This window comes from Peromyscus eremicus, chromosome 2 (genome assembly GCF_949786415.1).
Source record: "Peromyscus eremicus chromosome 2, PerEre_H2_v1, whole genome shotgun sequence".
Classification (NCBI taxonomy): Eukaryota; Metazoa; Chordata; class Mammalia; order Rodentia; family Cricetidae; genus Peromyscus; species Peromyscus eremicus.
In genome coordinates, this window is record NC_081417.1 from 72,639,425 (window position 1) to 72,662,978 (window position 23,554).

General features: G+C 41.3%; 1 protein-coding gene across 3 annotated transcripts in view; it reads left to right on the forward strand.

The window, feature by feature from the left end:
- Slc44a1 (solute carrier family 44 member 1) overlaps positions 1 to 23,554 on the forward strand; it is a 184,090-nt gene that overhangs the window by 59,577 nt on the left and 100,959 nt on the right. The gene's annotated exons all lie outside the window — the stretch shown is intronic.

Here is a 23,554-nt window from a genome sequence, read left to right on the forward strand (position 1 = left end):
CTTGTGACAAGCCGGTGGCATTCTTTGTCTGTATTAGCTTTATTCTACCCTCTTCCTGCCTCATGTCTCGGCCACCTTTGTCTGTAGTCATGCCGTTCCTTCCACAGTTAATGCAGTACTCTTCTACCTGTGGTGTATGCTGACACCTTGATTGCTTTCTCCTAACCTTTGTCTCAAGGCCTTACTTACCACAGTACCCGGTCCTTATTTGGCCATCATATCTATTTGTTGAATAATGCAACAACCACAAATCCTCTAAAATCCTTTCATGAGTATTGCCTCTTCTGTTACGGAATTCTTTTTCTTTCCATTTCTCATGTAGCTAAATTCTACTCATCCTTCGTCTCTCTCAGCAGAAAGGTCACTTCCCAGAGAAGTTGCCGTTGGCTTCACAAGTTCAACTGTGAGACTGACATTCTACCTGCCGAATGAAAAACGCACCTATCACAATTTAAAATAACCATTTGAAAGCACACTCTCCTTGTGGCCTGTAATATAAATAATTACACGTGGTTTTTGATGATTTGTTAAAGGAGTGTCTCTCCTAAATGCTGTGGAAGCAGTAAGGCCTGCTCTTTCCAGCGTTGAATCCTTAGAGCCCAGCCCTGTGTCAGGAATGAAGTAGGCAATCCATTCAACGCTTGCTGAATGAGTAAATGAATTCACTCTAAGGAGTGAATTACCAAGTTTGAGGGTCTGAATATTTTAAGATTATTAATGCATATTGCTGAACGGCTTTCCATAAAGACTGTTGGCATTTACGTTCCCACCAACAGTGTCTGAGATTGCTTTATCTTTGCTAGTATTATTAGTTTTTATTCTTTACTAATTTGATAAATCACAGAATAGTGCTTTATAGTTTTAATTTGCATGTCTTTGGTTATTAATGTGAGTGAAGCCCCTCCCCCACTTGTTAGCCTCTCATGAAGACTATTGTGCTTAGCATATCTATTCTTGGTCTTCTTATCTGTAATCAGCTCCATCCTTTATGCTGTGATAGGATTAAGTTCTTGAAAATAGGGCTTTTATTTTGCCATTTTCCTCTTCAAGAGCCTTTGCCTTCCTACTGTGGTCTATAGTATCAAAGATGAGCCCACTCAGCCCTTGACCTTGCAGGCCTTTTGAGATCTGGACCCATTTCACCTACCCTGTCCTCTCCCACTGTTCCTCAGTGTGGTGGTATTACTGTCTGTGGCATTTGATTGATTCCACTTTTGTGCTATTCCTTCTGCCTGTCTGCTTATCTGAACCTTTGAAACACTTACACCAGGTCTCACAGCTGACCTTTTTATGAAGTGTTCCAAAATAACCCTGCCGTGTAGTAAGCATCCCTTTACTGTGATTGCCTGAACTTTCCTCTCATACTTGTTATTCTGTTGCCTTCAATTTCCTCTCTAATTATATTGTGTTTCTCATGTGTCTATTAATTATTGGTTGCTAGGTAACAATATTATTGTAAACTTAGTGGCTTTAAAGCAAGACACATTTGTCATGTCAGTGTCTATAGGTTCAGAAGTCTAGATGTAGATTGTGGGAGTGACAATTTCCTCCATCAGAACCAACAGAAAAACATTTAGACAATCTCCTAGAACAATGGAATTTACACCTCTATGTAGTATAGTTATGGAAGTAATGTCATGAAAGAAAGTCAGCTAGCCATATGGAAATTACACCTGTATTTGCTGGAATTGTGGAAATGAAGTATGTCATCTTTGCCATATTTTTGCTTGGAAGGCACAGATTTCAGGTCTCACTCAAACTCAAGGAAATAAGAATTGCATAAGGACATGAACAAAAGAGTCAGGGATGAGGGAGGCCTCTTGGACTCTGTTTTGTACTGCCACACTCTGTCTTCCAGGAAGCAACGTGGTTTTTGTAGCCCTCAGATCTGAGTACTCCTGTTCCTTGATGAGGGTTTATTTAATTGTAACTATCACAGAAGGAGGAAAGTAAAGAAGGGAGGGAGAGAGGAGAAGGGATCAGCTCTGTCTCATTTTAACCCAATGTTTAAGGTGCCAAGATGGCTGTAAGAATGTTCTTACTAGTAAAGAAAAGTCCTATTTGTTGACTCTTCTAAATTACAGTGTTTTTCTCCCTCCCAGTAGCACTTTGCACCTGATAGTGTATTTGCTGGAGTAACAATGTTGCACAGGGAACTGCAGGTCAGTGTTTATGCCGAACAGGAAAGCCTCAACTTCAGATAACATTAAATTCATCTCTGAGTTGACTGCTTGAGGAATGTAAGACTTTCCTGCATAGAAGCAAAATCAGATAAGGGTCTAAGTCTGGGTCACCTCAGATAAGCTCATTTGTTATAGAGTCGGAGAGTTCTAAAATATGGGAGGTCATTTATCTAATACCAGCCTGCCACATACTTGTGAATGGAGAGTGACTTACTTTGTAGCTGAGCTGTGGTGATGATGCTACACACACCATGGGTTGGGCTTAGAGCCAGACTTTTGATTGTAGGGAGTGGGTGGTGAACTGATTGGCAGCTCCAAAAATAAATCTCTCTGCCATTCTAATTTGGCTGGTAATTTTTGGATCTATAATGTATAAGCATCCTTAGAATGTATGTGAAAGTTATTGCTATCGTTATTATAAAGAGAAGGGTTTATTAGTCTCAGAGGCTGCTCTATTGCTTAGCACTCTGGAGGTGGCCAAAAGGTCAATGTCATCGCATGATGGTGGGATACATGCTGGGAACAGGAACATCTGAAAACAGGAGTGTTGTTGTAAAGGTGCCCCATATCATGCATGTCGGTGTGGGCAGACATGCGTCCCCTTTTGTTCAGATGCCTGAATTAGTTCAGGGCAGTGTGCTGAGACAAGGGGTCTCTCTTCGTTGGCCTCTGAGAGGAGGCTGAAGGTAGTGGGGAGGGCTTGGCGTTTCCACAACCACTTCCTGGGTGCCCAGAGGAGAGGGTATGACAAGGGGGCAGTGGCTCTTAGTGTAGGGGAGGGCGTGTTCTGAGTTGTTCTGATTGAGGTATTACGTCATGAGAACTTTGCCCTCCTTCCTGCACACAATCTTGCTCAGTGTCAACTTTCTTTGTTATGCTAAGAAATTTCTCCAGTGTATCTTACTTACCAGTATCGATTTCCTTTATTGGTTCTAAAGATGTATTTTCCCATAAATCTAGTTTTCTTCGTCTCTTGGCATTTTCACTGAAGAAGCTATTTAAAAGTCCCAGTTACATGCCCTAAAATGCCTCTCAGATTTGAGATATCTGTGTTAATAGGGTGCAAGGAATTAGAGGTCTAAGGAGGAGGATAGTGTCTGTGCATGAGTAGTCCATGGGGAACATCTTATTTGGTGTCTTCTTTGAATTTTTTGCATAATCTTCAAGGAAATGGAGTGAAAACTACCAGAATGTGGTGAATTTATCTTCTCTTAATTGTGCTTATTCTCACTGTAAACTAGCAGCTTGCCACATCTGTGCTCGCAGGGACCTCAAGATCATTGAGTCCCTTTATTATATAAAACCTGACATCTAAGAAACTTGAATGACTTGACGGAGACATGTGAAAATACTCCTCTGTATTACCATGGAAATGATCTGTAAACACACACTTGCAAATACCAAAATCAGTTGCTGCTTACATTCCTCATAAATGGCAGAGTATTTTGCTTATAACCTATGCATGTCCTTCTTTATACTTAACCATCTCTAAATTATTTATAATACCTAATACTGAGTAAAGAGCTGTTACACTGTATTGTTTAGAGAATATTAAGAAAAATAATTCTGGCTGGGCGGTGGTGGCCCACATCTTTAATCCCAGCACTTGGGAGGCAGAGCCAGGCAGATCTCTGTGAGTTCGAGGCCAGCCTGGTCTTCAGCGCGAGATCCAGGACAGGCACCAAAACTATACTGAGAAACCCTGTCTTGAAAAAAACAAAAAACAAAGAAAGAAAAAGAAAAGTAATTCTGAATATGACAGGTGCATTTTTTTCCTCTAATTTTTTTTTGGTCTGTGTTTGGTTAAGCAGACTCTGATAGCAGGCTAATGCTCTGCTCCTCCTCCATCTAGTACACCCCCCCCACCCCCGCTTCTGCATGCACTTCCTCCTGTGAGCCGTACAGTGATTCTGGGCTTGTACCTTTTTCATCCTGGAGAGTCCTCTCAACATTTAAACTGAAAACAGCTGTTGGGGGACATGGGGAGAAGCAGCTTATATGAAATCATAACCACAGAGTCGTTGAAAGAGACCAAATCTATAAGGTTTTAAATAATTTGAGAGCAATTGCAAGTTTCTTTTTCTGTTAGTAGAAGAATATGAACTGTGATGATGAACTACATTGCTCTCATAGTTAGATTTTTGTTTTACTATTGATATGTTTTTAATAGTTGTAGAAGCATACCTACCATATAGCTCTTAAGTAAGATAATTGTTTCATGAGTACTGCTTTTATTTTGTAGAAATGTTGAGGTGTTGAGGGTTTTTTTTAGGACGTTAATGGCCACTGGTTGTCCTTAGTGGTTAGCCGTTCCATCTCATCCACCCCACATTCCTCCTCAGCGTATGAGCTTGTATAAGGCAGATACAGGGAGTTAGTAGTGTCACTGTACGACTGTGTAGAGTGTGTTCACCCTTTAAATGATTGCCAAGCTCTCTGGGATTGTACCGTGTCACACAGCCTTCTGCTTTCCAGACGTTTTTCTTTAGTAAATCAATGTTTTGGTTGTTGCTATTTTTTTTTTTTTTTTTTTTTTTTTATCTCATATCTCGTTTTGAGACCAAGTCTTGCTCTGTAGGCCAGCTGACCTCAAACAGTGCTTCTGTCTCAGCCCCTCGATTGCTGGGATTCCAGTTGTATGCTGTTTTGCCGGTGTAACTTAACATCTCTCTGGGAAATATTAAAAAGGGTTTTCAAATATTGTAAACTGAAAATCCTTGTCCCTGTGTGAAAAAGAAAGAAAAGTACAGGTAAAGTTTGCCAAAATGCTTGTTTTGAGGTTCCTATGGGCTAAACAACAGCTCTTCATGCTCTGGCCAGACTTCTCTTCTTACTGCTGTGTGCTCAAGGGCTATCATTCACCTTTCTTGAAAATTCTGGCAGGGTGGTTATGGCATATGCCTTTAATCTCAGAACTTGAGAGGCAGAGGCAGGTGGATCTCTGTGAGTTCCAGACCAGCCTGGTATACATAGTGAGTTCCAGGTCAGCCACAGCTATGTAGAGAGACCCAAAATAGTATAATTTTTTCCTTTGGGACTGGAGAAATGGCTCAGGAGTTAAGCACACAGACTGCTATCCCAGAGGTCCTGAGTTGAATTCCCAGCACCCACATGTCAGCTTACAACCATTTATACCTGTAGTCCCATGGGATCCAGTGCCGTCTTCTGTACACACAGACAAAACATCTAAAATACATAAAAAATCATTAGCAAAAAATTAAAAAAAGAAAATTCTAGTGATTTTATTTGGCCCTTATCATACATTCACTGAAAATCAGTTGTGTGTTATAGGCCACTTCTAGTGACAGTAAAATAGAAAGTAGCCTAAATGGCTGAACAAGAGGAGAGTTGACTTAAATTCAGTTTTCACCGCTGCGCTCCTTTCCTTGGTCATTTTCTCTGGTTTGGAGTCTAAATCTGAGGGTCAAAACTTTACATATACTCATGAGATAAAGATATAATTTCTTACCTCATGGAAGTTATAATCAGGTAAAAAAAAGGTAGACCTTCATAAAAATCACACAGTCACCAATATTGGAGGAAGTGTTACCAGAGAGAAGTTTTAGGGCTCAGGAGCTTGCAATGGGAGAACAGGTCTGTGACCCAGTAGACCCAAGAAGTGACGTTGTAGTTAGCATACCTATTGACATGGATGCCTGTGTTTGTTATTAAGGGGAAAATAAGCTATGGAACGATATGTAGAGGCTAATTTTATTAATATATGACAAATGTAGAAATCAGTTGTCGAATGACATGGAAATATTGATGCTGTTGTTGATTAATGGATAGGTTTTATTCCCTCTGAGTTATCTTTTACACATGATATGTATTATGTGCATTAAATTAAAAATAGAGACATTCATAGTCCTTGTCCTTGAAGAGCTCGTCTTGTAGCGAGGAAGACGAATGCAGGGGTAAACAATGGCAGCGGCTTCATCCTTTGACGCCTTGTGACTCTGCTGTCCTGGCAGAGAGAGGAAAGTAGGGCAGTTGGATAGAAGGACGAGAAGTGCCATTGTGTTAGTTTATGTATTGCTATTGCGACTAATTGCTCCAACCTAGTGATTGAAAACAATGGGGTTCTATGAACCGGAAGTCTGGGCCTTAGCTGGTTCTCGATCCCAGGTTTTCCTAAGGCTGGAATCAAAGCTGTGGCGGAGCTACGGTGCCTTCTTGTCAATCTGGGCAGTGAGTCACCTTCCCACCATGTTTTAGTGCCAGTTCCATGTGGCTTTAGGCCTGAGGTCCTGTTTCCTTGCTTACTATGCAAGGAGTCTTTTTCAGTGCCTAGCATTAACTGAAGTATCCTATACCTGTAGGTGTGGCGCATGAGGCCCTCCTCCGATGACACTGGGTGAAGGTCTTCCCATTATGAGTCTTCCCTCGGGGCCGCTTCTTAGTTCTAAGAGCCTCAACCAGCGATGGAGGGCTTAGGAATTAGGTAGGTTTAGTCAGATGTGGAACCCCAGTTTGGTAGGTAGGGTTCTTGCAGGCCAGGCTAATGCAGGGTGAAAACTTGAAGCAGCTAAAACATGAGATATAGTCCCTTGAAGCAGCTAAAACATGAGATATAGTCCCTTGATTCATCGTCCTGCAGCTTGAGTTTTACGGGGTACTTTAGAGCAGCCAGCTGTTCACCTGCTTGTTCCCACAGTTTAAGTAGGTGGATATGTTGTTCTCAGTCTGTGGTATGTACTCAGCTGTGAGCATTTTTGCTTTGCTTGGAAAGAAATCACCAAGCCCAGTCTCCCATCAGATACTTTGAAATGCCAATATTAGCTTGCTGCCTCTTCTGGTTTAGCATGAAATGAGAAAGAATACCCCAGATAGAGACCTCAAATGCAATGAGAAAGAACACCCCAGATAGAGACCTCAAATGAACCTGCACTTGTAGACTTCGTATCCCACAAGCATCATCAGCATTTGGAAATGGTAACACTTATGATCAAATTGAAACTTGCTGTATCATTTATGCAATTTCCCCAAACTTGTTTTCCCTCATAGAAAACATTAGAAGTTGTAAAATCTAAATTTTCAAACAGCAAGTTTATGGAGGCATAGTTGGAAAATAATTTTTGTTATATTTTGTGATCTCATTACTTTTTAGCTTTAATTTAAATTTTTTAAAAAAGTAATTTCAACTGGGATTCTGCCCATAGCATAGTACTTGCTGTGGCTAATACTGCTAGTAGTCTGCAAAGGACATCAATTGTGTACTTCATCTTCAGGGAATGCAGGAGATGCAAGCCGAATGGTTTACAGATCTAAATAGGGAAGTGGAAAGCTACTTAACAGAATGAGATCACATGAATGTAGCTCAGCAAAGCAGGGCAACTGGTTTCCTTTAGTGCAGGACTAGTGTACACACTTGCCAGATCTGAGTTAGGCAGCTGGTGCATATGCTTGGTCCAAAGTCTTTCTGTTTGAGTTGGTTCCATGTTAACCTGGCACCATAAAGATTTTTAAAAGGCTTTTCTGAGACCTTTGTAACATACTTGGGAGAATCATTAACCACTTCAACTAGGAGTTTCATAGACATTGTTTTGCTGCTGCCCATGGATGTGAGTGTATCTGGGTCTTGAGTTGAGGGCACCTGGGGTACTAAAAGGCATGAAGTTTTCACATGGCCACCTTTACCTCTGATGCCAGTTGTAGATTCAGAGCTCAGAAATGGCTCTTGGGCTCAGGTATTTGCCAGAAGAACTCAAAAAAGTCACTGAAAGCTTTTACAGCCATGCATCCAGTGTATTCCACATAAAGGATATGGGTTGGCCAACAAAAGGAGCGCGTTGTTTTTATCTGGGGAAAGAGGGAAGCAAGGTGGAGTTGAGCACATCATAGCAGTGATGTGTAAAATACAGAGTGTGGTCGACTAGGAAGCTCTTTGAACCCTGGCATATTTCATTGTGTCTTTGTTGTATAGGTGACTTAGTCGTTAGCTCTCTGCCTCACAAGTCAGATGGATACTATGTGATCCCAAACTCCTTGTCTACATGGTGATATTGGTCTTTCTAGAATAATCAGTCCCTAAACTATTCCTACAATATCGTCCCTCATTGTAAATCATGTTGTAAGACCCATGTATGACCCAAGGCCCAGTTAAACAAAGACACTCCTCTTAGATGTACAGAGAAACTCCGAGGAACCAAGAGCAAAGTTCAGCTCTCCCTCTGAATAAAGTTAAATTCTTACCTACGTACTGGTGGTCTAGATTGAGTTGGATTTTGCAAAGGGCACTTCAAGAAGGAATTTTAAATATTTTATATTATGGTTTTATTGAGGTATACTTTACATATAAAATAATATATGCATTTAGAATTTTGGTGAAAGTATACAATTAAGCACTGTCCACAATGATCCACACCTCTTGATGCTAGAAAATAGCCTTGTGCCCCTTTATTGTCAGCCCTTGCCCCATCCTGGGGAACCCAGGCAGCCACTGCCTGCTTTTGGTCAGTGCCTTTTTCTTTTTTCGTAGGATTATTAGACATGGAAACATGCCATATGTAGTGTTTTGTCTGCATCTTCTTTTTTTTTGTTTGTTACGTTTTTGAAATACATGCACCACCATACCTGGATTGTTTTTTGACTTTTTTCTTTAAACATAACATAAAAATGTTATTAATATAATATTCATTCATATTTTATAAATATACCAGTAGTTTAATTCTTTTTAAAATTGCTGAGTAATATTTTATCATTTATTATATTTTACTCATTCAGCGTTTTTATTGTTGTTGTTATGTTTTGTTTTTTTTTTTAATTAAAAAGTACTTCCTTACCATCATGAGTGACACTAGTTTGGAAACATGTGGACATGATTTTGTAAGAACATATATTTCAGCATTCTTGAGTGGATGCTAGGATTTGGATGTTTTCACACTTTTTCAAAGTGGTTACACTATTTGCATCTGTGTTAGGAAAAGTGGGAGGGTTCTAACTATTCTGTCTCCTCGTGGCTTTTTGTATTGTCTATTTTTAGCTATTTTAGTGGGTGTATAATGGTGCCTCATTGTCTTACGGTTGTAATTCACATGTCACTTTTCAGTCTTTTTACTTGTCCTTAATCCCATATTCCCAATGACCAGCAACACTGAATATCTTTTAAAGTCATGATGGGCTGTTCACCTGTCTTTTGTGAGGTACTTATACCTTTCACATTTTTTTTTTTTTAATGAGCATTGGTGTTTTGCCTACATGTATGTCCTTGTGAGGGTGTCCCCTGAAACTGAGGTTATAGACAGCTATGAGCTGCCATGTGGGTGCTGGGAATTGAACCCAGGTCCTGGAAGAGCAGCCAATGCTCTTAACCACTGAGCCATCTCTTCAGCCTCCCTTTCACATTTTTAAAAGCTATTTGGTTTTTATAGAAGACTTTCAAGAATGATGTAATCTCAATCCAAGTCCTTTATGATCTGGATAGACTTCTGTTGTGTATATGTTTTGGTGATATTTTCTGTAGTCTATGTTTTATCCTTTTGTTTTTGTGGGAAAATGTGTGTGTGTGTGTGTGTGTGTGTGTGTGTGTGTGTGTGTGTGTGTGTGTGTTTAGGCTAGTGGTCAGTCTTAGGTGGTGTTTCTCATGATCCTCCAGCTTCTTTTTTTAGATATGGTCTAGGACCATTAAACTAGGGTAGCCCGTGAATGCCAGAGCTCCTGCTGTCTCTGCCCAGTGTTGGGATTACGAGTGTCTTACCACACTGAGCTGTTCACATGGTTCTGGGATTGATCTCAGACTTGTGTGGCAAACACTTACCATTGAGCCATCTTCCCAGCTCTCCTAATGATATCTTGAGGAGAAAAAGTTTTAGTTTTGATGATCTTTTCATGGTCTGTGCTATTTCCTCTTCTAAGAGTTTATTACTTTACCCCAAAGTCACAAAGGTTTTTTTCTATGCTTTATTTAAGAGCTTTAAATTTAGTTCTTATTTCTCTCTCTCTCTCTCTCTCTCTCTCTCTCTCTCTCTCTCTCTCTCTCTCTCTGTGTGTGTGTGTGTTTTGTTTGTTTGTTTGTTTTGGTTTTTTGAGGCAGGGTTTCTTTGTGTAGCCTTGCTTGTCCTGGAACTGGCTCTGTAGACCAGGGTGGCCTTGAACTCATAGAGATCTGCCTGCTTCTGCTGGGATTAAAGTTATGCACCACCACTGCCCGGCTTTGCATTTTTAAACAATTTAGATGGTGTGAAGAAATAGTCGAGATTGATCCCCTGCCCTAAAGAAAGATGTGGGTGTTCCAGCAGCATTTATCAAAAAGACTTACCTTTCCCATTGAATTACCTTGGCACTTTTTGTTGACAATTCATTTTAAGTTATAAAAGGAGTGTAGTAGGGGCAGCTATCAAGGTTATGTAGAGATAGAAATAATTTACCTCAAACAAACAAGGATGCTGTCTTTGCATACCATTGTTCTAAATAACTAGTTATAGCAAATCGTATAAAAGATAAATGGAATATGTGTATGCCATGAGAGAGAAATAATACTGTTTGCCAATGGCAAGGGGCTACAACATGGGCTGTTGAGGAGCTGCAACACAACATGCCATAAACGAGATGCTTAAATTGCAGGTTATAAAACATATGCCTAAATGAATTCAGTCATTTATTTCATTATTATTCTGAACATATAATACTTGTTTTTTCAGTCTATCTTCCTATACCTGAACATACACATGCATATTTATAAATTGCCAAGTGCAGAGAATTATAATATTTTAATAGAAGGAAAGCAGAACAATAATAAAAATAAAATCTCCTAGTGGGTAGTCTCAATGCAATAAATACAACAATACAACCAATGTTAATTTATAGACTTAATACAGTACCAGTTAAGACCCCAACAGGATAGTGAATTAATCCTGGTTGGTATAAATCATAAAATAAAAAGCAGATAAAATTTTTCTCGAGTGGTGAATGCTTTTAAAAATTATTCTTGTTTGCAAAATAATTTCAGAGGATTAAAAGGAGCATGTATATTGTAAGACAGTGGACTGGTACATGAGAGGGAGAGATTGAGCCACATAGTGGATTTGTTAAAGAGGTAGACCAGATGTCTAGGCTAAGTGTAGTTACTGATGTTGAATACCAAATGAGCTATGAACTTTCTGGCTTCGGAAACAGAAAGAGAAACTTGTGGGCTTCATCAGAAGTTAGAAACCCAAAAGCCATCAGGCAAACACTATAAGTGACCTAAATAGACTGGGCAAAAAAACCATAGGAGATACTGGGTACTTTGAACTCCACACACTGGGGTTTTGTGTAATTCTAGCTGAGATACGGAATGTAGGTAGAAGAGACTTTGATATTAGAGTTGTTTTCTTTTCATGTGTATGTGTGGTGTGTATCTGTATGTACATGTTCTTGTGGGCGTGTGTGTGTGTGTGTGTGTGTGTGTGTGTGTGTGTATACACACATGTATGTACATGGAGGTCCAAGGTTGGTGTTGGGAATCTTCTTCCATCTTGTTCTTTGAGACAGGTTCTCAGTTGAACCCAGACTCACCTATATAGTGAGTCATTAGTCAGCTTACTCTGGGAATTCCCTGTTTCTGCTTTCCAATGGTGGAATTACAGGCAGCCCAGCATGCCTGCCAGGCATTTACATGGGTTCTGGGGATCTGAGCACTGAACTCTGGTCCTCTTGCCTCTACAGCAAGGCTTTAACTGCCCAGTCATCTCCCCAGCCCGGTTTTCAAGTGAGACCAGATACCCATTGACAGGTTAAAGAAGAGTGAGGGGAGCACATAAGGCTTGCCAATCTTCAGATTTTTATCTTATATTTTTAGATTTATCTTATTGTATGAATGTAAATGTTTTTGCTTACATGTATGACTGTGTAACACACGTGAGCCTGGTACCCACAGAAGTCAGAAGGTGTCAGATCTCCTGGAATGGAGTTACGAATGATTGTGAGCTGCCATGGGGATGCTGTCAATTAAACCCAGGTCTTCAGCAAGAACAAGTGTTCTTAACTTCTGAGCCACCTCTCCAGCTCTGATTTTTAAATGTTGGCACTGAAAGGGTGGGGGTGTGATTCAGTAGTAGAACACTCCCTAGCAGGTCCAAGGCCCTAAGTTCATCTCCACCCTGCAAAACAATAAACTGTTGGAAATTGATGTGCCGGCCAGACAAGACATGGGACTGAGGATTTCTATTAAGATTATGAAGCTATATTTGCCATTGTTATATTCTTTCTAGGGAAGCAAAGGGAGGCGGTTTGATGTTCTAGACTAAGTCATGTTCCAAGGTATATTATAAGAGCTGTCTAAATGTAGGTACATATAGTCATGGAAACAGAATAGAAATCATATATTAGAGCTCAACAAATAGAACTTGTGAAAGCAACTATCATTTAACAAAAAAATAAATAAAAATACTGAGTTGGATAGTAATATAAAGGATGCTACATTTAGACCTATTTTAATGTCATATCATACAAACTAAATTCCAGATGAATTAAATATTTTGAAGTGAATATTGTACATCATTGAAGAGAGGGGATAATTTGTACATTGTTGAAGCAATAAAGAAATTGAATAATTATCAAGGTTGTCATGTTCGATTAAAATTTTGATTCTCTAATAAAAGGTTAAAAGCAATACAATGGAAACAGCATTTTCAGTTTTTATATGGTGAGTTGAATTGTTCAGGCAGTTGAGGATATCTTTCAGGGTAGATCATTGGAGAAGCAATTAAAGAGTTTGCACTGTAGGAAATAGCAACAGTAATATTTGGCCCAGAGAGCTTTGTTGGTAGTATGGACACGCAGTGGTGTTTTGGCTAAATAAATGTGGTGGGGACAGAGGAGCCTTAGCATAGTACCTGGAATTGTGTTAATTGCCATTGGAGATCTTCATTATCATCATCCTCTTTCAAAAGACGTTGGAAGTTGTCATTGCTTCTGTTTTTAATCAAAGGGAAGGCATGGCTGTTTTAGCCCATGCTCCATGTATGTTGCTTACAAAGCTCATTACCATAGCCTGCCCTGTTGATTCTCACCATAGCCCTGGGAAGCATTTCCATTTTTCCTCAGTGGAGGCTTTCAAGATTTACTTTCCCATAGTTCAGAGTCACAGCTTGGTCTTTTCATGCCTATAATTACTCTACCTATAAAATCAACCCAACCTAGTTGAGAACCCCTTTTTCTGGCCGCAAGCTCGTCCTTCCAGTGTGCATGTGTTTTGTTTTGTTATCACTCCATCCGTTCTTCAGATCTAGAATCATTTGTCTCTAATCTTCTGCTCCTGTGTTGTCTCCTGACTGATCTTTTGACCTCTTTCACCCTTATTAACTCTTTTCTTGTAATTTTTTTTCGTAGTGTTGTGACAGGGTTTAGTACCTGAGTCTGCCTCATCATTCTGTCTTTGGTACAAATGGATAGAAATCTGTGATGAGCAAGAGAGTCAAGGGGATATTTCTCCAAAAGAACTGAAAGACAATATGCATAAATAGGCTTGTGAAAGACATTGAACACCATTAGCTACTAATGAAATACAAAGCAGAACGGAGAGTTATTCCTTTCTCATCCACTACAAGAGTGATAATTTAAAATCATTCTCTTGTATGGATACACCACAGTTTGGCTATTCATGCATCAGTTGATACATGTTTTTAAATGTGGACAAGGGTTTGGAGAAATTGGAGACTCATATTTTGCAATAGGAGTTTAAAATGGAACAGCTGCCTTGGTAAACACTGACCATTGCTCAAAATGCCAAACACGGTTACTGTATGACCTAGGAAGTCTACTTCTCGAAACCTGCCTAGAAGAAATGCAAACACATGTATGCACAGAGACATACATATGAATGTTGACAGCAGTATGAGTGATAATAGCTTCCAAAGGGGAAAAAAATGACACAAATTTGCATCAAGTGATGGATGAATAACAAAATTGTGTTATATTTATACAATGGAATATTATTGGCCATAATAGGAGTAAAGATTGAAACATACACTGTAGCATGCTGAACTTTGAACTTATGCTAAGTAGGGGTAGGAAATACAGAGAATTGAGCTAATAGATAATGGGAGTTCTCTAGGGATGAAAATATTTCAGAATTAGATTTTTGTTTAATTCAACTTAATTAAATAATATATACTTAAAAACATTGAACTAGCTGGACACAGTGGTACGTGTAGTAGCTTTTAGGCCTCCCTTTAGTCATAGTCCCTGGACCTCCTATAGTCACAGTCCCTGGTCCCACCTAAAGTCACAACACTGAGAAAGCTTAGGTAATAAAGAGGATCCTTGAGCCAAGGAATTTGAGACCAGCCAGAGCAACTTAGTGAGACCCTGTCTTAAAGGGAAGTGGAACACACTTTAAAAAAGTGAACTTTTTTAAAAGGAATGTTACCATAAGAAAAATAAAAGGAAATAAAAGAAAATACAAATAAAATCTTCTGCCATTGCCTCATTTTTTGATGTGATTTCTTGAAAAGTTGAATTTGAGACTATTTCTTCTGACTTCGGTATTGGCAGTGAACTTGGCTTTTGTAGTGTTCTAGTTACCTTTGCTAAGTAGTAAACTCATTTTCTGGTATCTTTCATGAAAAATTTTTATAAAGTGTTTTATTTATTTTCTTATCTCAGTTTTGCACAAGATAGAATCAGTGGCTCTCTGATTTATTCTAATGTTTATTTCCCCTCCCTTTTTAAAAGATTTTCTTAGATTTATTTGTGTGTGTGTGTGTGTGTGTGTGTGTGTGTGTGTGTGTGTGTGTCCTGCATAGCTGGTGGAGGTCAGAAGAGGTCATTAGATCCCTTGGAACTAGAGTTAAGGCTGTTTGTGAATCACCATGTGGGTACTGAGAACTGAACCTGGGTTCTCTGAAGCTCATAAGGGCTGTACCATCTCTCCAGCCCATTTTCTCCCTCTCTGGTACCCGTGTAAGGAGGAGGCAGACTGTAGCTAGAGTTTTCCTGCCTGGCCCACAGTCAGAACAAATCTCTCTCACCTGCCAGTCCCACAGCCGCTCAGACCCGACCAAGTAAACACAGAGACTTTTATATTGGTTACAAACTGTATGGCCGTGGCAAGCTTCTTGCTAACTGTTCTTACAGCTTAAATTAATCCATTTCCATTAATCTATACCTTGCCACATGGCTCGTGGCTTACCGGCATCTTCACATGCTGTTTTTCATCATGGCAGCTGGCAGTGTCTCTGACTCAGCCTTCCACTTCCCAGCTTTATTCTCCTCCTTGTCCCGCCTATACTTCCTGCCTGGCCACTGGCCAATCAGTGATTTATTTATTGACCAATCAGCAACACACTTGACATACAGACCATCCCACAGCAGCAGACACTCCTAGCTACACAGGAGGATTGACCTTTGCTTCTGGCTTGTCCATTTGCATGTTTTTGTTTGTAATGTAAATATACCGAGGACATCAAACTGGGGCTTTCTAAAGGTGGGCATGGTGTTTATCTCTCTGTGCTCTGTGTCTTCCTGTGTACCCCCTTTGTCTGTGTGTTTGGAGACTGTCTTGCCGTGTTACTCAAACTGTTCTCAGGCTTAGTCTCCATACTCCACCCTCATGAGTACTGGGATTATTGGCTTTGACCACAGTGCCCAACGCTCAACGTTTTTTTGTTTGTTTTTGGAACAGGTTTACAAACCTTAATGGCCCAAACATCCTGGTCAGCACGGATGCTCTTCTCTTCTCCTCCTCATCACATCATCACATTTCCTTTCTTGTTTCTGAGTACTTTTGAAATTCTCACCCTGGTCAAAGGCATCATTTCCTGGTACACATCCTATAGCCTCCCTCCCCCGTGTCTAACTCACCCATTGTTCATTTTCCACGTGACAGAAAGGGAGCTCCTGGTTGCTCCCCAGCTTTAGGATGAACTCCGAACTGTCCCGCCTCTCGGATATCTTTAAGGCCCATGGTCCAGCCTCCGTGTCCCTGCTTAGCCTCTGCATCTTCCTTTGCAGTCCACATCAGCCATGCTGACCTGTTCCACTTCCCTCTGTGGCTGGACCTCTGCTCCTACCTCCTTCCCTCCACGCCTGGCTGCCTCTTACTCATTCTTGGTTCCTGTACTTCTCTCTTCTCTAGATACCTCCCGGCTCCTCTCAAGAGACCCATCTGATCTTATGTGGCTTGCAACTCTTTTAGACCTCTGTACCATGAAATCTGCTCAGGGAGACTTTGTAATCTCTTTTGTGGTTGTTTTGGTTTGGTTTCTGAGATAGGATCTTGCTGCATAGCCCTGGCTGGCTTTGAATTCTGTAGGAAGCCTAGGCTGGCCTTGAACTTGAAAACTTCTGCCTCAGCTTCCCAGTGACTGGGATTAGAGGCCTGAGTCACATGCCTGCCTGGCTGGTATTGGCATGTTTGTAATTATATCTCTTGACCCTGTCATCTGGCAGAGGAGGTGTTTAAAATTTTTATGTTGAATATCTGAGAGTGTTTCAGCCTCAAACATCTTCCCTACTTCCTTTCCACCTCATTTCTACCTGGCAAAATTCACACAATTACCATCTATTTAGTGATTCAATAAATGATTGTGGCATTCCTTCCTCATTCCAGGCATTATTTAAATTAAGCACTGAGGATATAGAAATGGATTAGATAGTTAACCAGCTTTGCTCCCCTAGAGTTGATTTCTAGTGGTAGAGACAGATAATAAAACAGATAAATGACTTAAATATACAAGGTGTGAATGGAAGGGTTGAGGAGCAAATAATTTTTTTTTAGTTTTATAATTTAATTTTACATATCAGCCATGGATTTCCCTGTCCTCCTTCCTCCCGCCCCCACCCCCTTCCCAGTCCACCCCCCATTCCCATCTCCTCCAGGACAAGGACTCCCCTGGGGATTCAGCTTAGCCTGGTAGATTCAGTCCAGGCAGGTCCAGTCCCCTCCTCCCTTCACCCAGGCTGAGCAAAGAGCCCCTGCATAGGTCCCAGGTTCCAAACAGCCAGCTCATGCACTAAGGACAGGTCCCAGTCCCAGTGCCTGGGGGCCTCCCAAACAGTTCAAGCTAATCAACTGTCTCACTTATCCAGAGGGCCTGATCCAGTTGGGGGCTCCTCAGCTATTGTTTTTTTGGGGTGTTTTTTTTTTTTTTGTGTGTGTGTGTGTGTGTGTATGGGGGCAGGGTCTCACAACCTAGTTCAGGTTGACCTCAGATTAGCACTTTCCTGCCTCCACCCTTTTGTCCCTGATGCTGGCACTAATCCGTTTATGACAGCAGTGCATGATCATTGGTCACTACTTAAAGCTCCATCTTCCTAATGCTGTCACAGTGACAGATTTCACTTCGTGTTTGATTGGTATTTGATTGTTGGTTTTGTTTTTTGGTGTTTTTTGCCTGAGGGGGATCGGACCTTCACATACACACTAAGCCAGTGCTATACCATGGAGCTACATCTGCACCTTTGGACATGGAATTCTGAGGGACAGATACTCAAAGTATAGCAATATATGTGCTTATGGGGAGGGCGGGGCACTGTTGCAAACATTGTACAACCTCCTGGATCACTATCTACAGTTCATCACTGTTCTCCACATGTCTCTCTTAGCTGCTTTGTTCCAGAATGCTGGGGCCAAACATGTTTTAGTTACGTGTGTGTTGTAGTTAGCTGGGTTAGCTTAGTTTGGATGTGCTGCTCCCATAGTTCTGTGGGCTATGTAAGATGGCCCTCCTTGGGGCACTTGGTACCCAGCCTGGTGAGATGCCTAGACTTGTTGTGCTGCAGTCCTTCCTTCTTCCACATAGGAAACAAGAGGTCTCTCTGGGCAGAACTCTACCGTGGGTGGAGTAGAGATCTTCAGGCTCTCTGCAGCCTATATTTAGCATTAGCAGGAGGCTTGCGTTGCTGTTGTGTTTTTCCTTTTGGTGATTCAGTAAGGGCAACACAGTCTGCAGAAAGGGGCTATAAATTGTCAGTTGATTCCAGGTAATAATTGGACAAATGATCAGACTCCATTTTTATTCCCCTCTGGGGATGACATGTGTCAGGAATCACTAAAGCAGAAGGCATCCGAGGGGCTTCTCTGCCAGCTTCCCAGCTTTAGCGTGGCAATGCTTGATTAGAGAGGAGAGACGCCAAATTCGGCAGGAGGCGGCCAGCAGACCTGGTATCTGCTTGCCACCTCTTGCTCCAAAAAGCCTTGCTGCGGAGTTGCCATGGCAGCAGGAGGCGATTTAATGGCAAGGGCTCATCTCTGGAACCGCACCGCTGTGCCCCAGCCTTTCCCTCTGGCCTTCAACTTGATCGCGGGTTACACCAGGGCCTTACTGTGAGGTGGCCATGTGATTACACATTGCCTTATGGAGCAGAGTGTAAGATCTCCTGTATTCTGAGGACAGCGTCTTTTGTCCCCGCTTCTCCTTGGCACATACCTCTTTGATGTTACACCCTGTAGTCAGCCCTATCCGATTATTTGCAGTTCCTTAAATATGCTCTTTCATGCTTCTGCACTTTTAGGCATGCGGTTTCCTCTGCCTGGAGTGCTCCTTTCCCCATCTGTCTGGAAAATTCCTACTCAGTTTCAAAACGCGGCTTAGATTCCTCCTCCCCTCCCTAATGTTTTCTCCCACCCGCTTCCCTCCATGCAGAACTATAATACAGTTTCTGCTGCCATTTCAACCTCACACACATCATGTGGTTTTGAAATGACTAGTTGTATTTCTGTCTCTTTTTTCCTTCAGTCTGTAAGTTATTTGCATTCAAAATTTGTGCTTTGTGGGTTTTGTATTGAAAAGTCTTTTCCTGGGAGTAAATACTTAGCAATGTTTGCGGAATAATGGGATGCTCTTCTGTGAATGAAGTCCCGTTTAGTGCTTATCATTTGAGTGTTGTTCCCCACAAGATAAACTACCGAATCTTGAGTGGGTGGGGTTCCTTCTGCTACAGACCTGATCTAACCAGCCAGTCATCATTGGTCTGTCACTGACTGTCCCTATCATCTCTCTCCCATTGGGATTGAAAGAATAACACTTGTGGGTCAGACTTTAAGTCCATGTGACCTCCAGTTATCACCTGCCTTCTAGAGCCTTGCCTTAGCTGTTGAATTATGGGTTGTGAGGACACAGCCTCCAATGCTTTGTGACATGCAGTAACCTCTTGGTAAATCTCATTTCCTTTACCTTCTCTGGTCTTTGGTGAAGATAGTAAAAGCAGGATAGAGGTTTAAGCTACCTTTAAAACTTCTATGACATCATATAATTGGGTTTCATCTTCTTGCTCCAAGCACAGCTTTTAAAGTCACCTCTTTCCTGTGGCTCTTCTCCGTTTCCCGAGCATCAGTGATTTAGTGCTCCGTTCGTTCTCCACTGTGGCCTCATCTCGTGTTTGATGCGTGTGTCCTACTCTTTACTGTGCAGACAGACCACTGTATTTACATATTCTTCCCTTTTCTTTCGGACATAATTTGGTGTTGTATTTCCAGACTTTCAAGTTAAAGTGGATTTATTTTGTATCTTCCTCAAATAACCCCAGAAGCTACCTGGACTGGAGCGTGTATTTATACCCCTCCCTCACCAGCCCCTACAGCACTTCCTCCGCAGTACAGCCGGGGCTCTTTGTGTTTTGTTCCCCCCCCCCCCCCCCCCCCCGTTGCCCTTTTTTTGTTTTGAGCCTAGCCTTTAGTGACTGAGCCATCTCTCCAGCCCCCATCACACTTTTAAGTTTAAAGCTTGCCTAGGCGTTTTGCAATTCCCTTTGCAAATGTCTTTTCTGGACCACCTGAGCATGCTGTGTGTATACTGTATGTGCCAGTGCCTGCAGATGTCCAGGCTGTTCAGTTTCTGGAGTATTCTCATTATTTCTCATCCTTCCTTCATTCCTACTTGGGGTATTCTATTTATTCTAGGTCCTCTAAAGGATGGGCAACTTAAACAAAGCTGTTTCCGAGTTATTAATAGATTTGAGCTTCTACAACATTCCTGTGCCATAGGCTGGAATTAGGATAGGCTTTGAGATGGATACTGTTTTGTTGCATCTTATCCTGTGTCTCTTGGTTGAAAAACATTCTCTATAGTTGTCGGTGAACTGAAAATTAGACCCCCTTATCTTCATGCAAAGTATTCCAAGGTGCAATGCAGTCTTTGGAGCTGTGAGTTATACTGAACCCTCTGGGTACCTCTTATTTTCCTTCTCTGAGTGCATACCTATAGTAAAGTTTAATTAATAGATTAGACACAGTAAGAAACTGACAATAGCCATGAAATAGAGCAATCATACCAATAACTGTAATAAAAATGATTCAAAACTTATATATTGCTTATTTCTGAAAATTTCCTTTTACTGTTTCCTGACTTTGGTTGGCCATAGGTATCTAAAACCACATGGAATGAAGACTTCGATAAGGGGCACCATTGGAGTCCCACCTGCTGGTGCTAGCCTTATTTGTAAATAGAGTTGATAGCTTATTGCACTGTCAAAGGGAGAGAAAACTCTCCGTCATCCAAAAGGCATTCACACAGAACTGCGGGCCTAAGTAGCTTTTCACAGTGTTAGTATGTGTGAATTAGATCTAATATGTTCTTAGGTATGTATACTAAGCATGTATATTAGCATACACTTCTGAAGATGCCTGTAGCTGAAAGTTTCCCTGTGTCCCACCTGGTCTGCAGCCGCTCAGACCCAAGTAAACACACAGAGGCTTATATTAATTAAAAGTGCTTGGCCATTAGTTCAGGCCTACCACTGACTAGCTCTTACATTTAAACTCAGCTCATTTCGGTTAATCTATATGTTGCCACTTGTTCTGTGGCTTTACCTGTGGGGCTTTACATGCTGCTCCCTGGACAGGAGGCTGGCGTCTCCTGACTCAGCCTTCCTCTTCCCAGAATTCTCCTTGTCTGCTTATCCCGCCTATACTTCCTGCCTGGCTACTGGCCAATCAGCATTTTTTTATTTTATTTTATTTTATTTTTTTGGTTTTTCGAGACAGGGTTTCTCTGTGTAGCTTTGCGCCTTTCCTGGAACTCACTTGGTAGCCCAGGCTGGCCTCGAACTCACAGAGATCCGCCTGCCTCTGCCTCCTGAGTGCTGGGATTAAAAGCGTGCGTCACTACTGCCCGACCCAATCAGCATTTTATTAAACCAATGTATAAAAGCATTATTCCACAGCAGATGTCATTTAAAATTACATTTTGGTTCTATGGGTATTGTGTTTTCTGAAACCTTGCACTTAATCTATAATTAACAGTGGTAATGTGATAGTGGTTGATAGACATTGTAGAATTCCACTCACCTTCTTAAGCCATTTTTGTTTTACTTGACCTCTTCTGGGGGCTTCTTAGTTCTTACCAAGGCTTTTGACCTAATGGCATCTATGCAGATTTTTCTCTCAAGAATACTAAATATAAATATAATTAGTATTATAGTCTTGTTCTGCACCCTTACTAGAACGAGTTGAGTGGCTTACCACCAAATGCAGACTTTATAAAGGTCAGGTTATTTTCTGGGCGAGACTGATAAGAACTGTTATATACACACTGTCTGTAAGTGTGTACTGTCAATGACCTTAAAGTAGACTATAGAATAAATAGTATATAGTTTTATAAAAAAGGAAACTGAGGCTAAGAAGGAAAAATGTTTTCCTTAAGTTAGGCCAAAGAACTATTAAAGGGAAGACTGAAAATGGAGGATGGTATGGACTTATAATTTCAGCTGTTTGAGAGGCCGAAGCAGGAGAATCGTGGGTTTAAGATGCAGTACCTTCTCAGAAAAAAAGAACCAGGACACAAGCTCAGGTTGCTGTAACCAAGACACAGTACAAGATTGCCTCCCACTCCCAAGTACAAACTGCTGCGGTGTTTCAGCCTATAAACAAAATGCAGCCAGGGCAGTTTTAGCATTGGAAGGGGCAGAAGCAGGACAGCCAGACAAAATTTCTATTCTCAGGAGGTTGTTCTTGATCTAGCCCTGTCCCAGCTGTGAGGCCTGGTAGCCTCTGTTTTTCTTTCCTGGTCTCTAAACTTGTTTTCTACTGTCATGTGATTTCTCTGGATTCTTCTCAAGGCATGGCTTATCATTAAGAACTATATATTCAGTTACTCTCCCCCCACCCACATTCCACTGTCTCCACAGAAACACACCGCACTCTTGTGTGGCACTAATAAGTACATACACAGAGTTTTCCAGAGTGTCTGGCACATACATGAGCATTCAGTAAGCATTGGCTCCATTCATCACTGCTGTTGTAGATAGCACTCGTCACTGGTGGTGGCAGAGCTGGTTGATACATGCTCTTCCAGGACACAAGGGTTCCCACCCAGAATCTGGCTGTGTGCGGTTCATTGTCTGGGGTCCTAGGAACACACACACTGAGTCAGATGCATGGGCCAGATGCAGTGAGAAGCGGTGAGAGGCTGCTTGTGTCTCCCAAGGGTTCCCAGCAACTGTTCTCTCTGTGCCTGCCTGTACTAACTACCTCCTTGTTTTCAGCCATGGAAGCTGTCCATGAACTCTGCTTCCAAATCACATCTGGCTTCTTTGAATTCTTTTCATCTGTTTGGAACACTAATCATTCTAGAGTCTCTAAGAGCATGTTGACTGGTACTACAGCTTATACTTCCCCTTCTTGCTGGTCTCCTGGATGGTCTCTTGGCTGCCCTGTGCCATGTAGTTTTATTACCCCGTCTGTAGGGGCTGGAGAGATGGCTCAGTGGTTAAGAGCACTGGCTGTTCTTCCAGAGGACCCCAGTTTAATTCCCAGCACCCACATGGCAGCTCACAGCTGTCTGTAACTCCAGTTCCAGGGGACCTGACAACTTCACACAGACACATATGCAGGCGAAACACCAGTGCACTTAAAATAAAAATAAACTACTCCATCTGTGATGGCTTCTCTGGTGCCTTCTGCATCATTTTTTGTGGTATTCTTTTACAGTACCCATCTTATGTGTGCATTGGCTTTATTCTCTTGCTTTTTAGATTTGGGGCTTTGTCCTGTTTCTTCACTCGATTATAGCCAAAGGCTGAGAAAAGTAATCACCTAATTCTTATGTTTAGTTGTATTTGTAGTGTAGATTTGAGTGGTTTATGGGAAAGGCCATTACTTTGTAAAATCTGCTATGGACTCAGAAAAAAAAAAGGATCAGGGCTGGTGTTTTTTAACTTTGTGCTTAGTGAGACATTCCTTGTTATTCTCCATCCCGTGGTCTGCAACACCACACTCTGTTTATCTTGTTGGAGGATGGTTGGTAATCACTTCTCTGGGAGAGGTGGTAATTCTGTGATTTCCACCTAAGCTTCCGCCTTTAAAAAATGTAATTATACAAAAGCACAGAGGGCATAATGTAGGATGTGTGTATTGTTTTTATGTAACTGCTATGAATTTTTTTAAAAATAGAAAGTATTTAATGCGGATATTCCAATTAAAATGTAATCTGTATTATTTTTAGAAAGTGAGA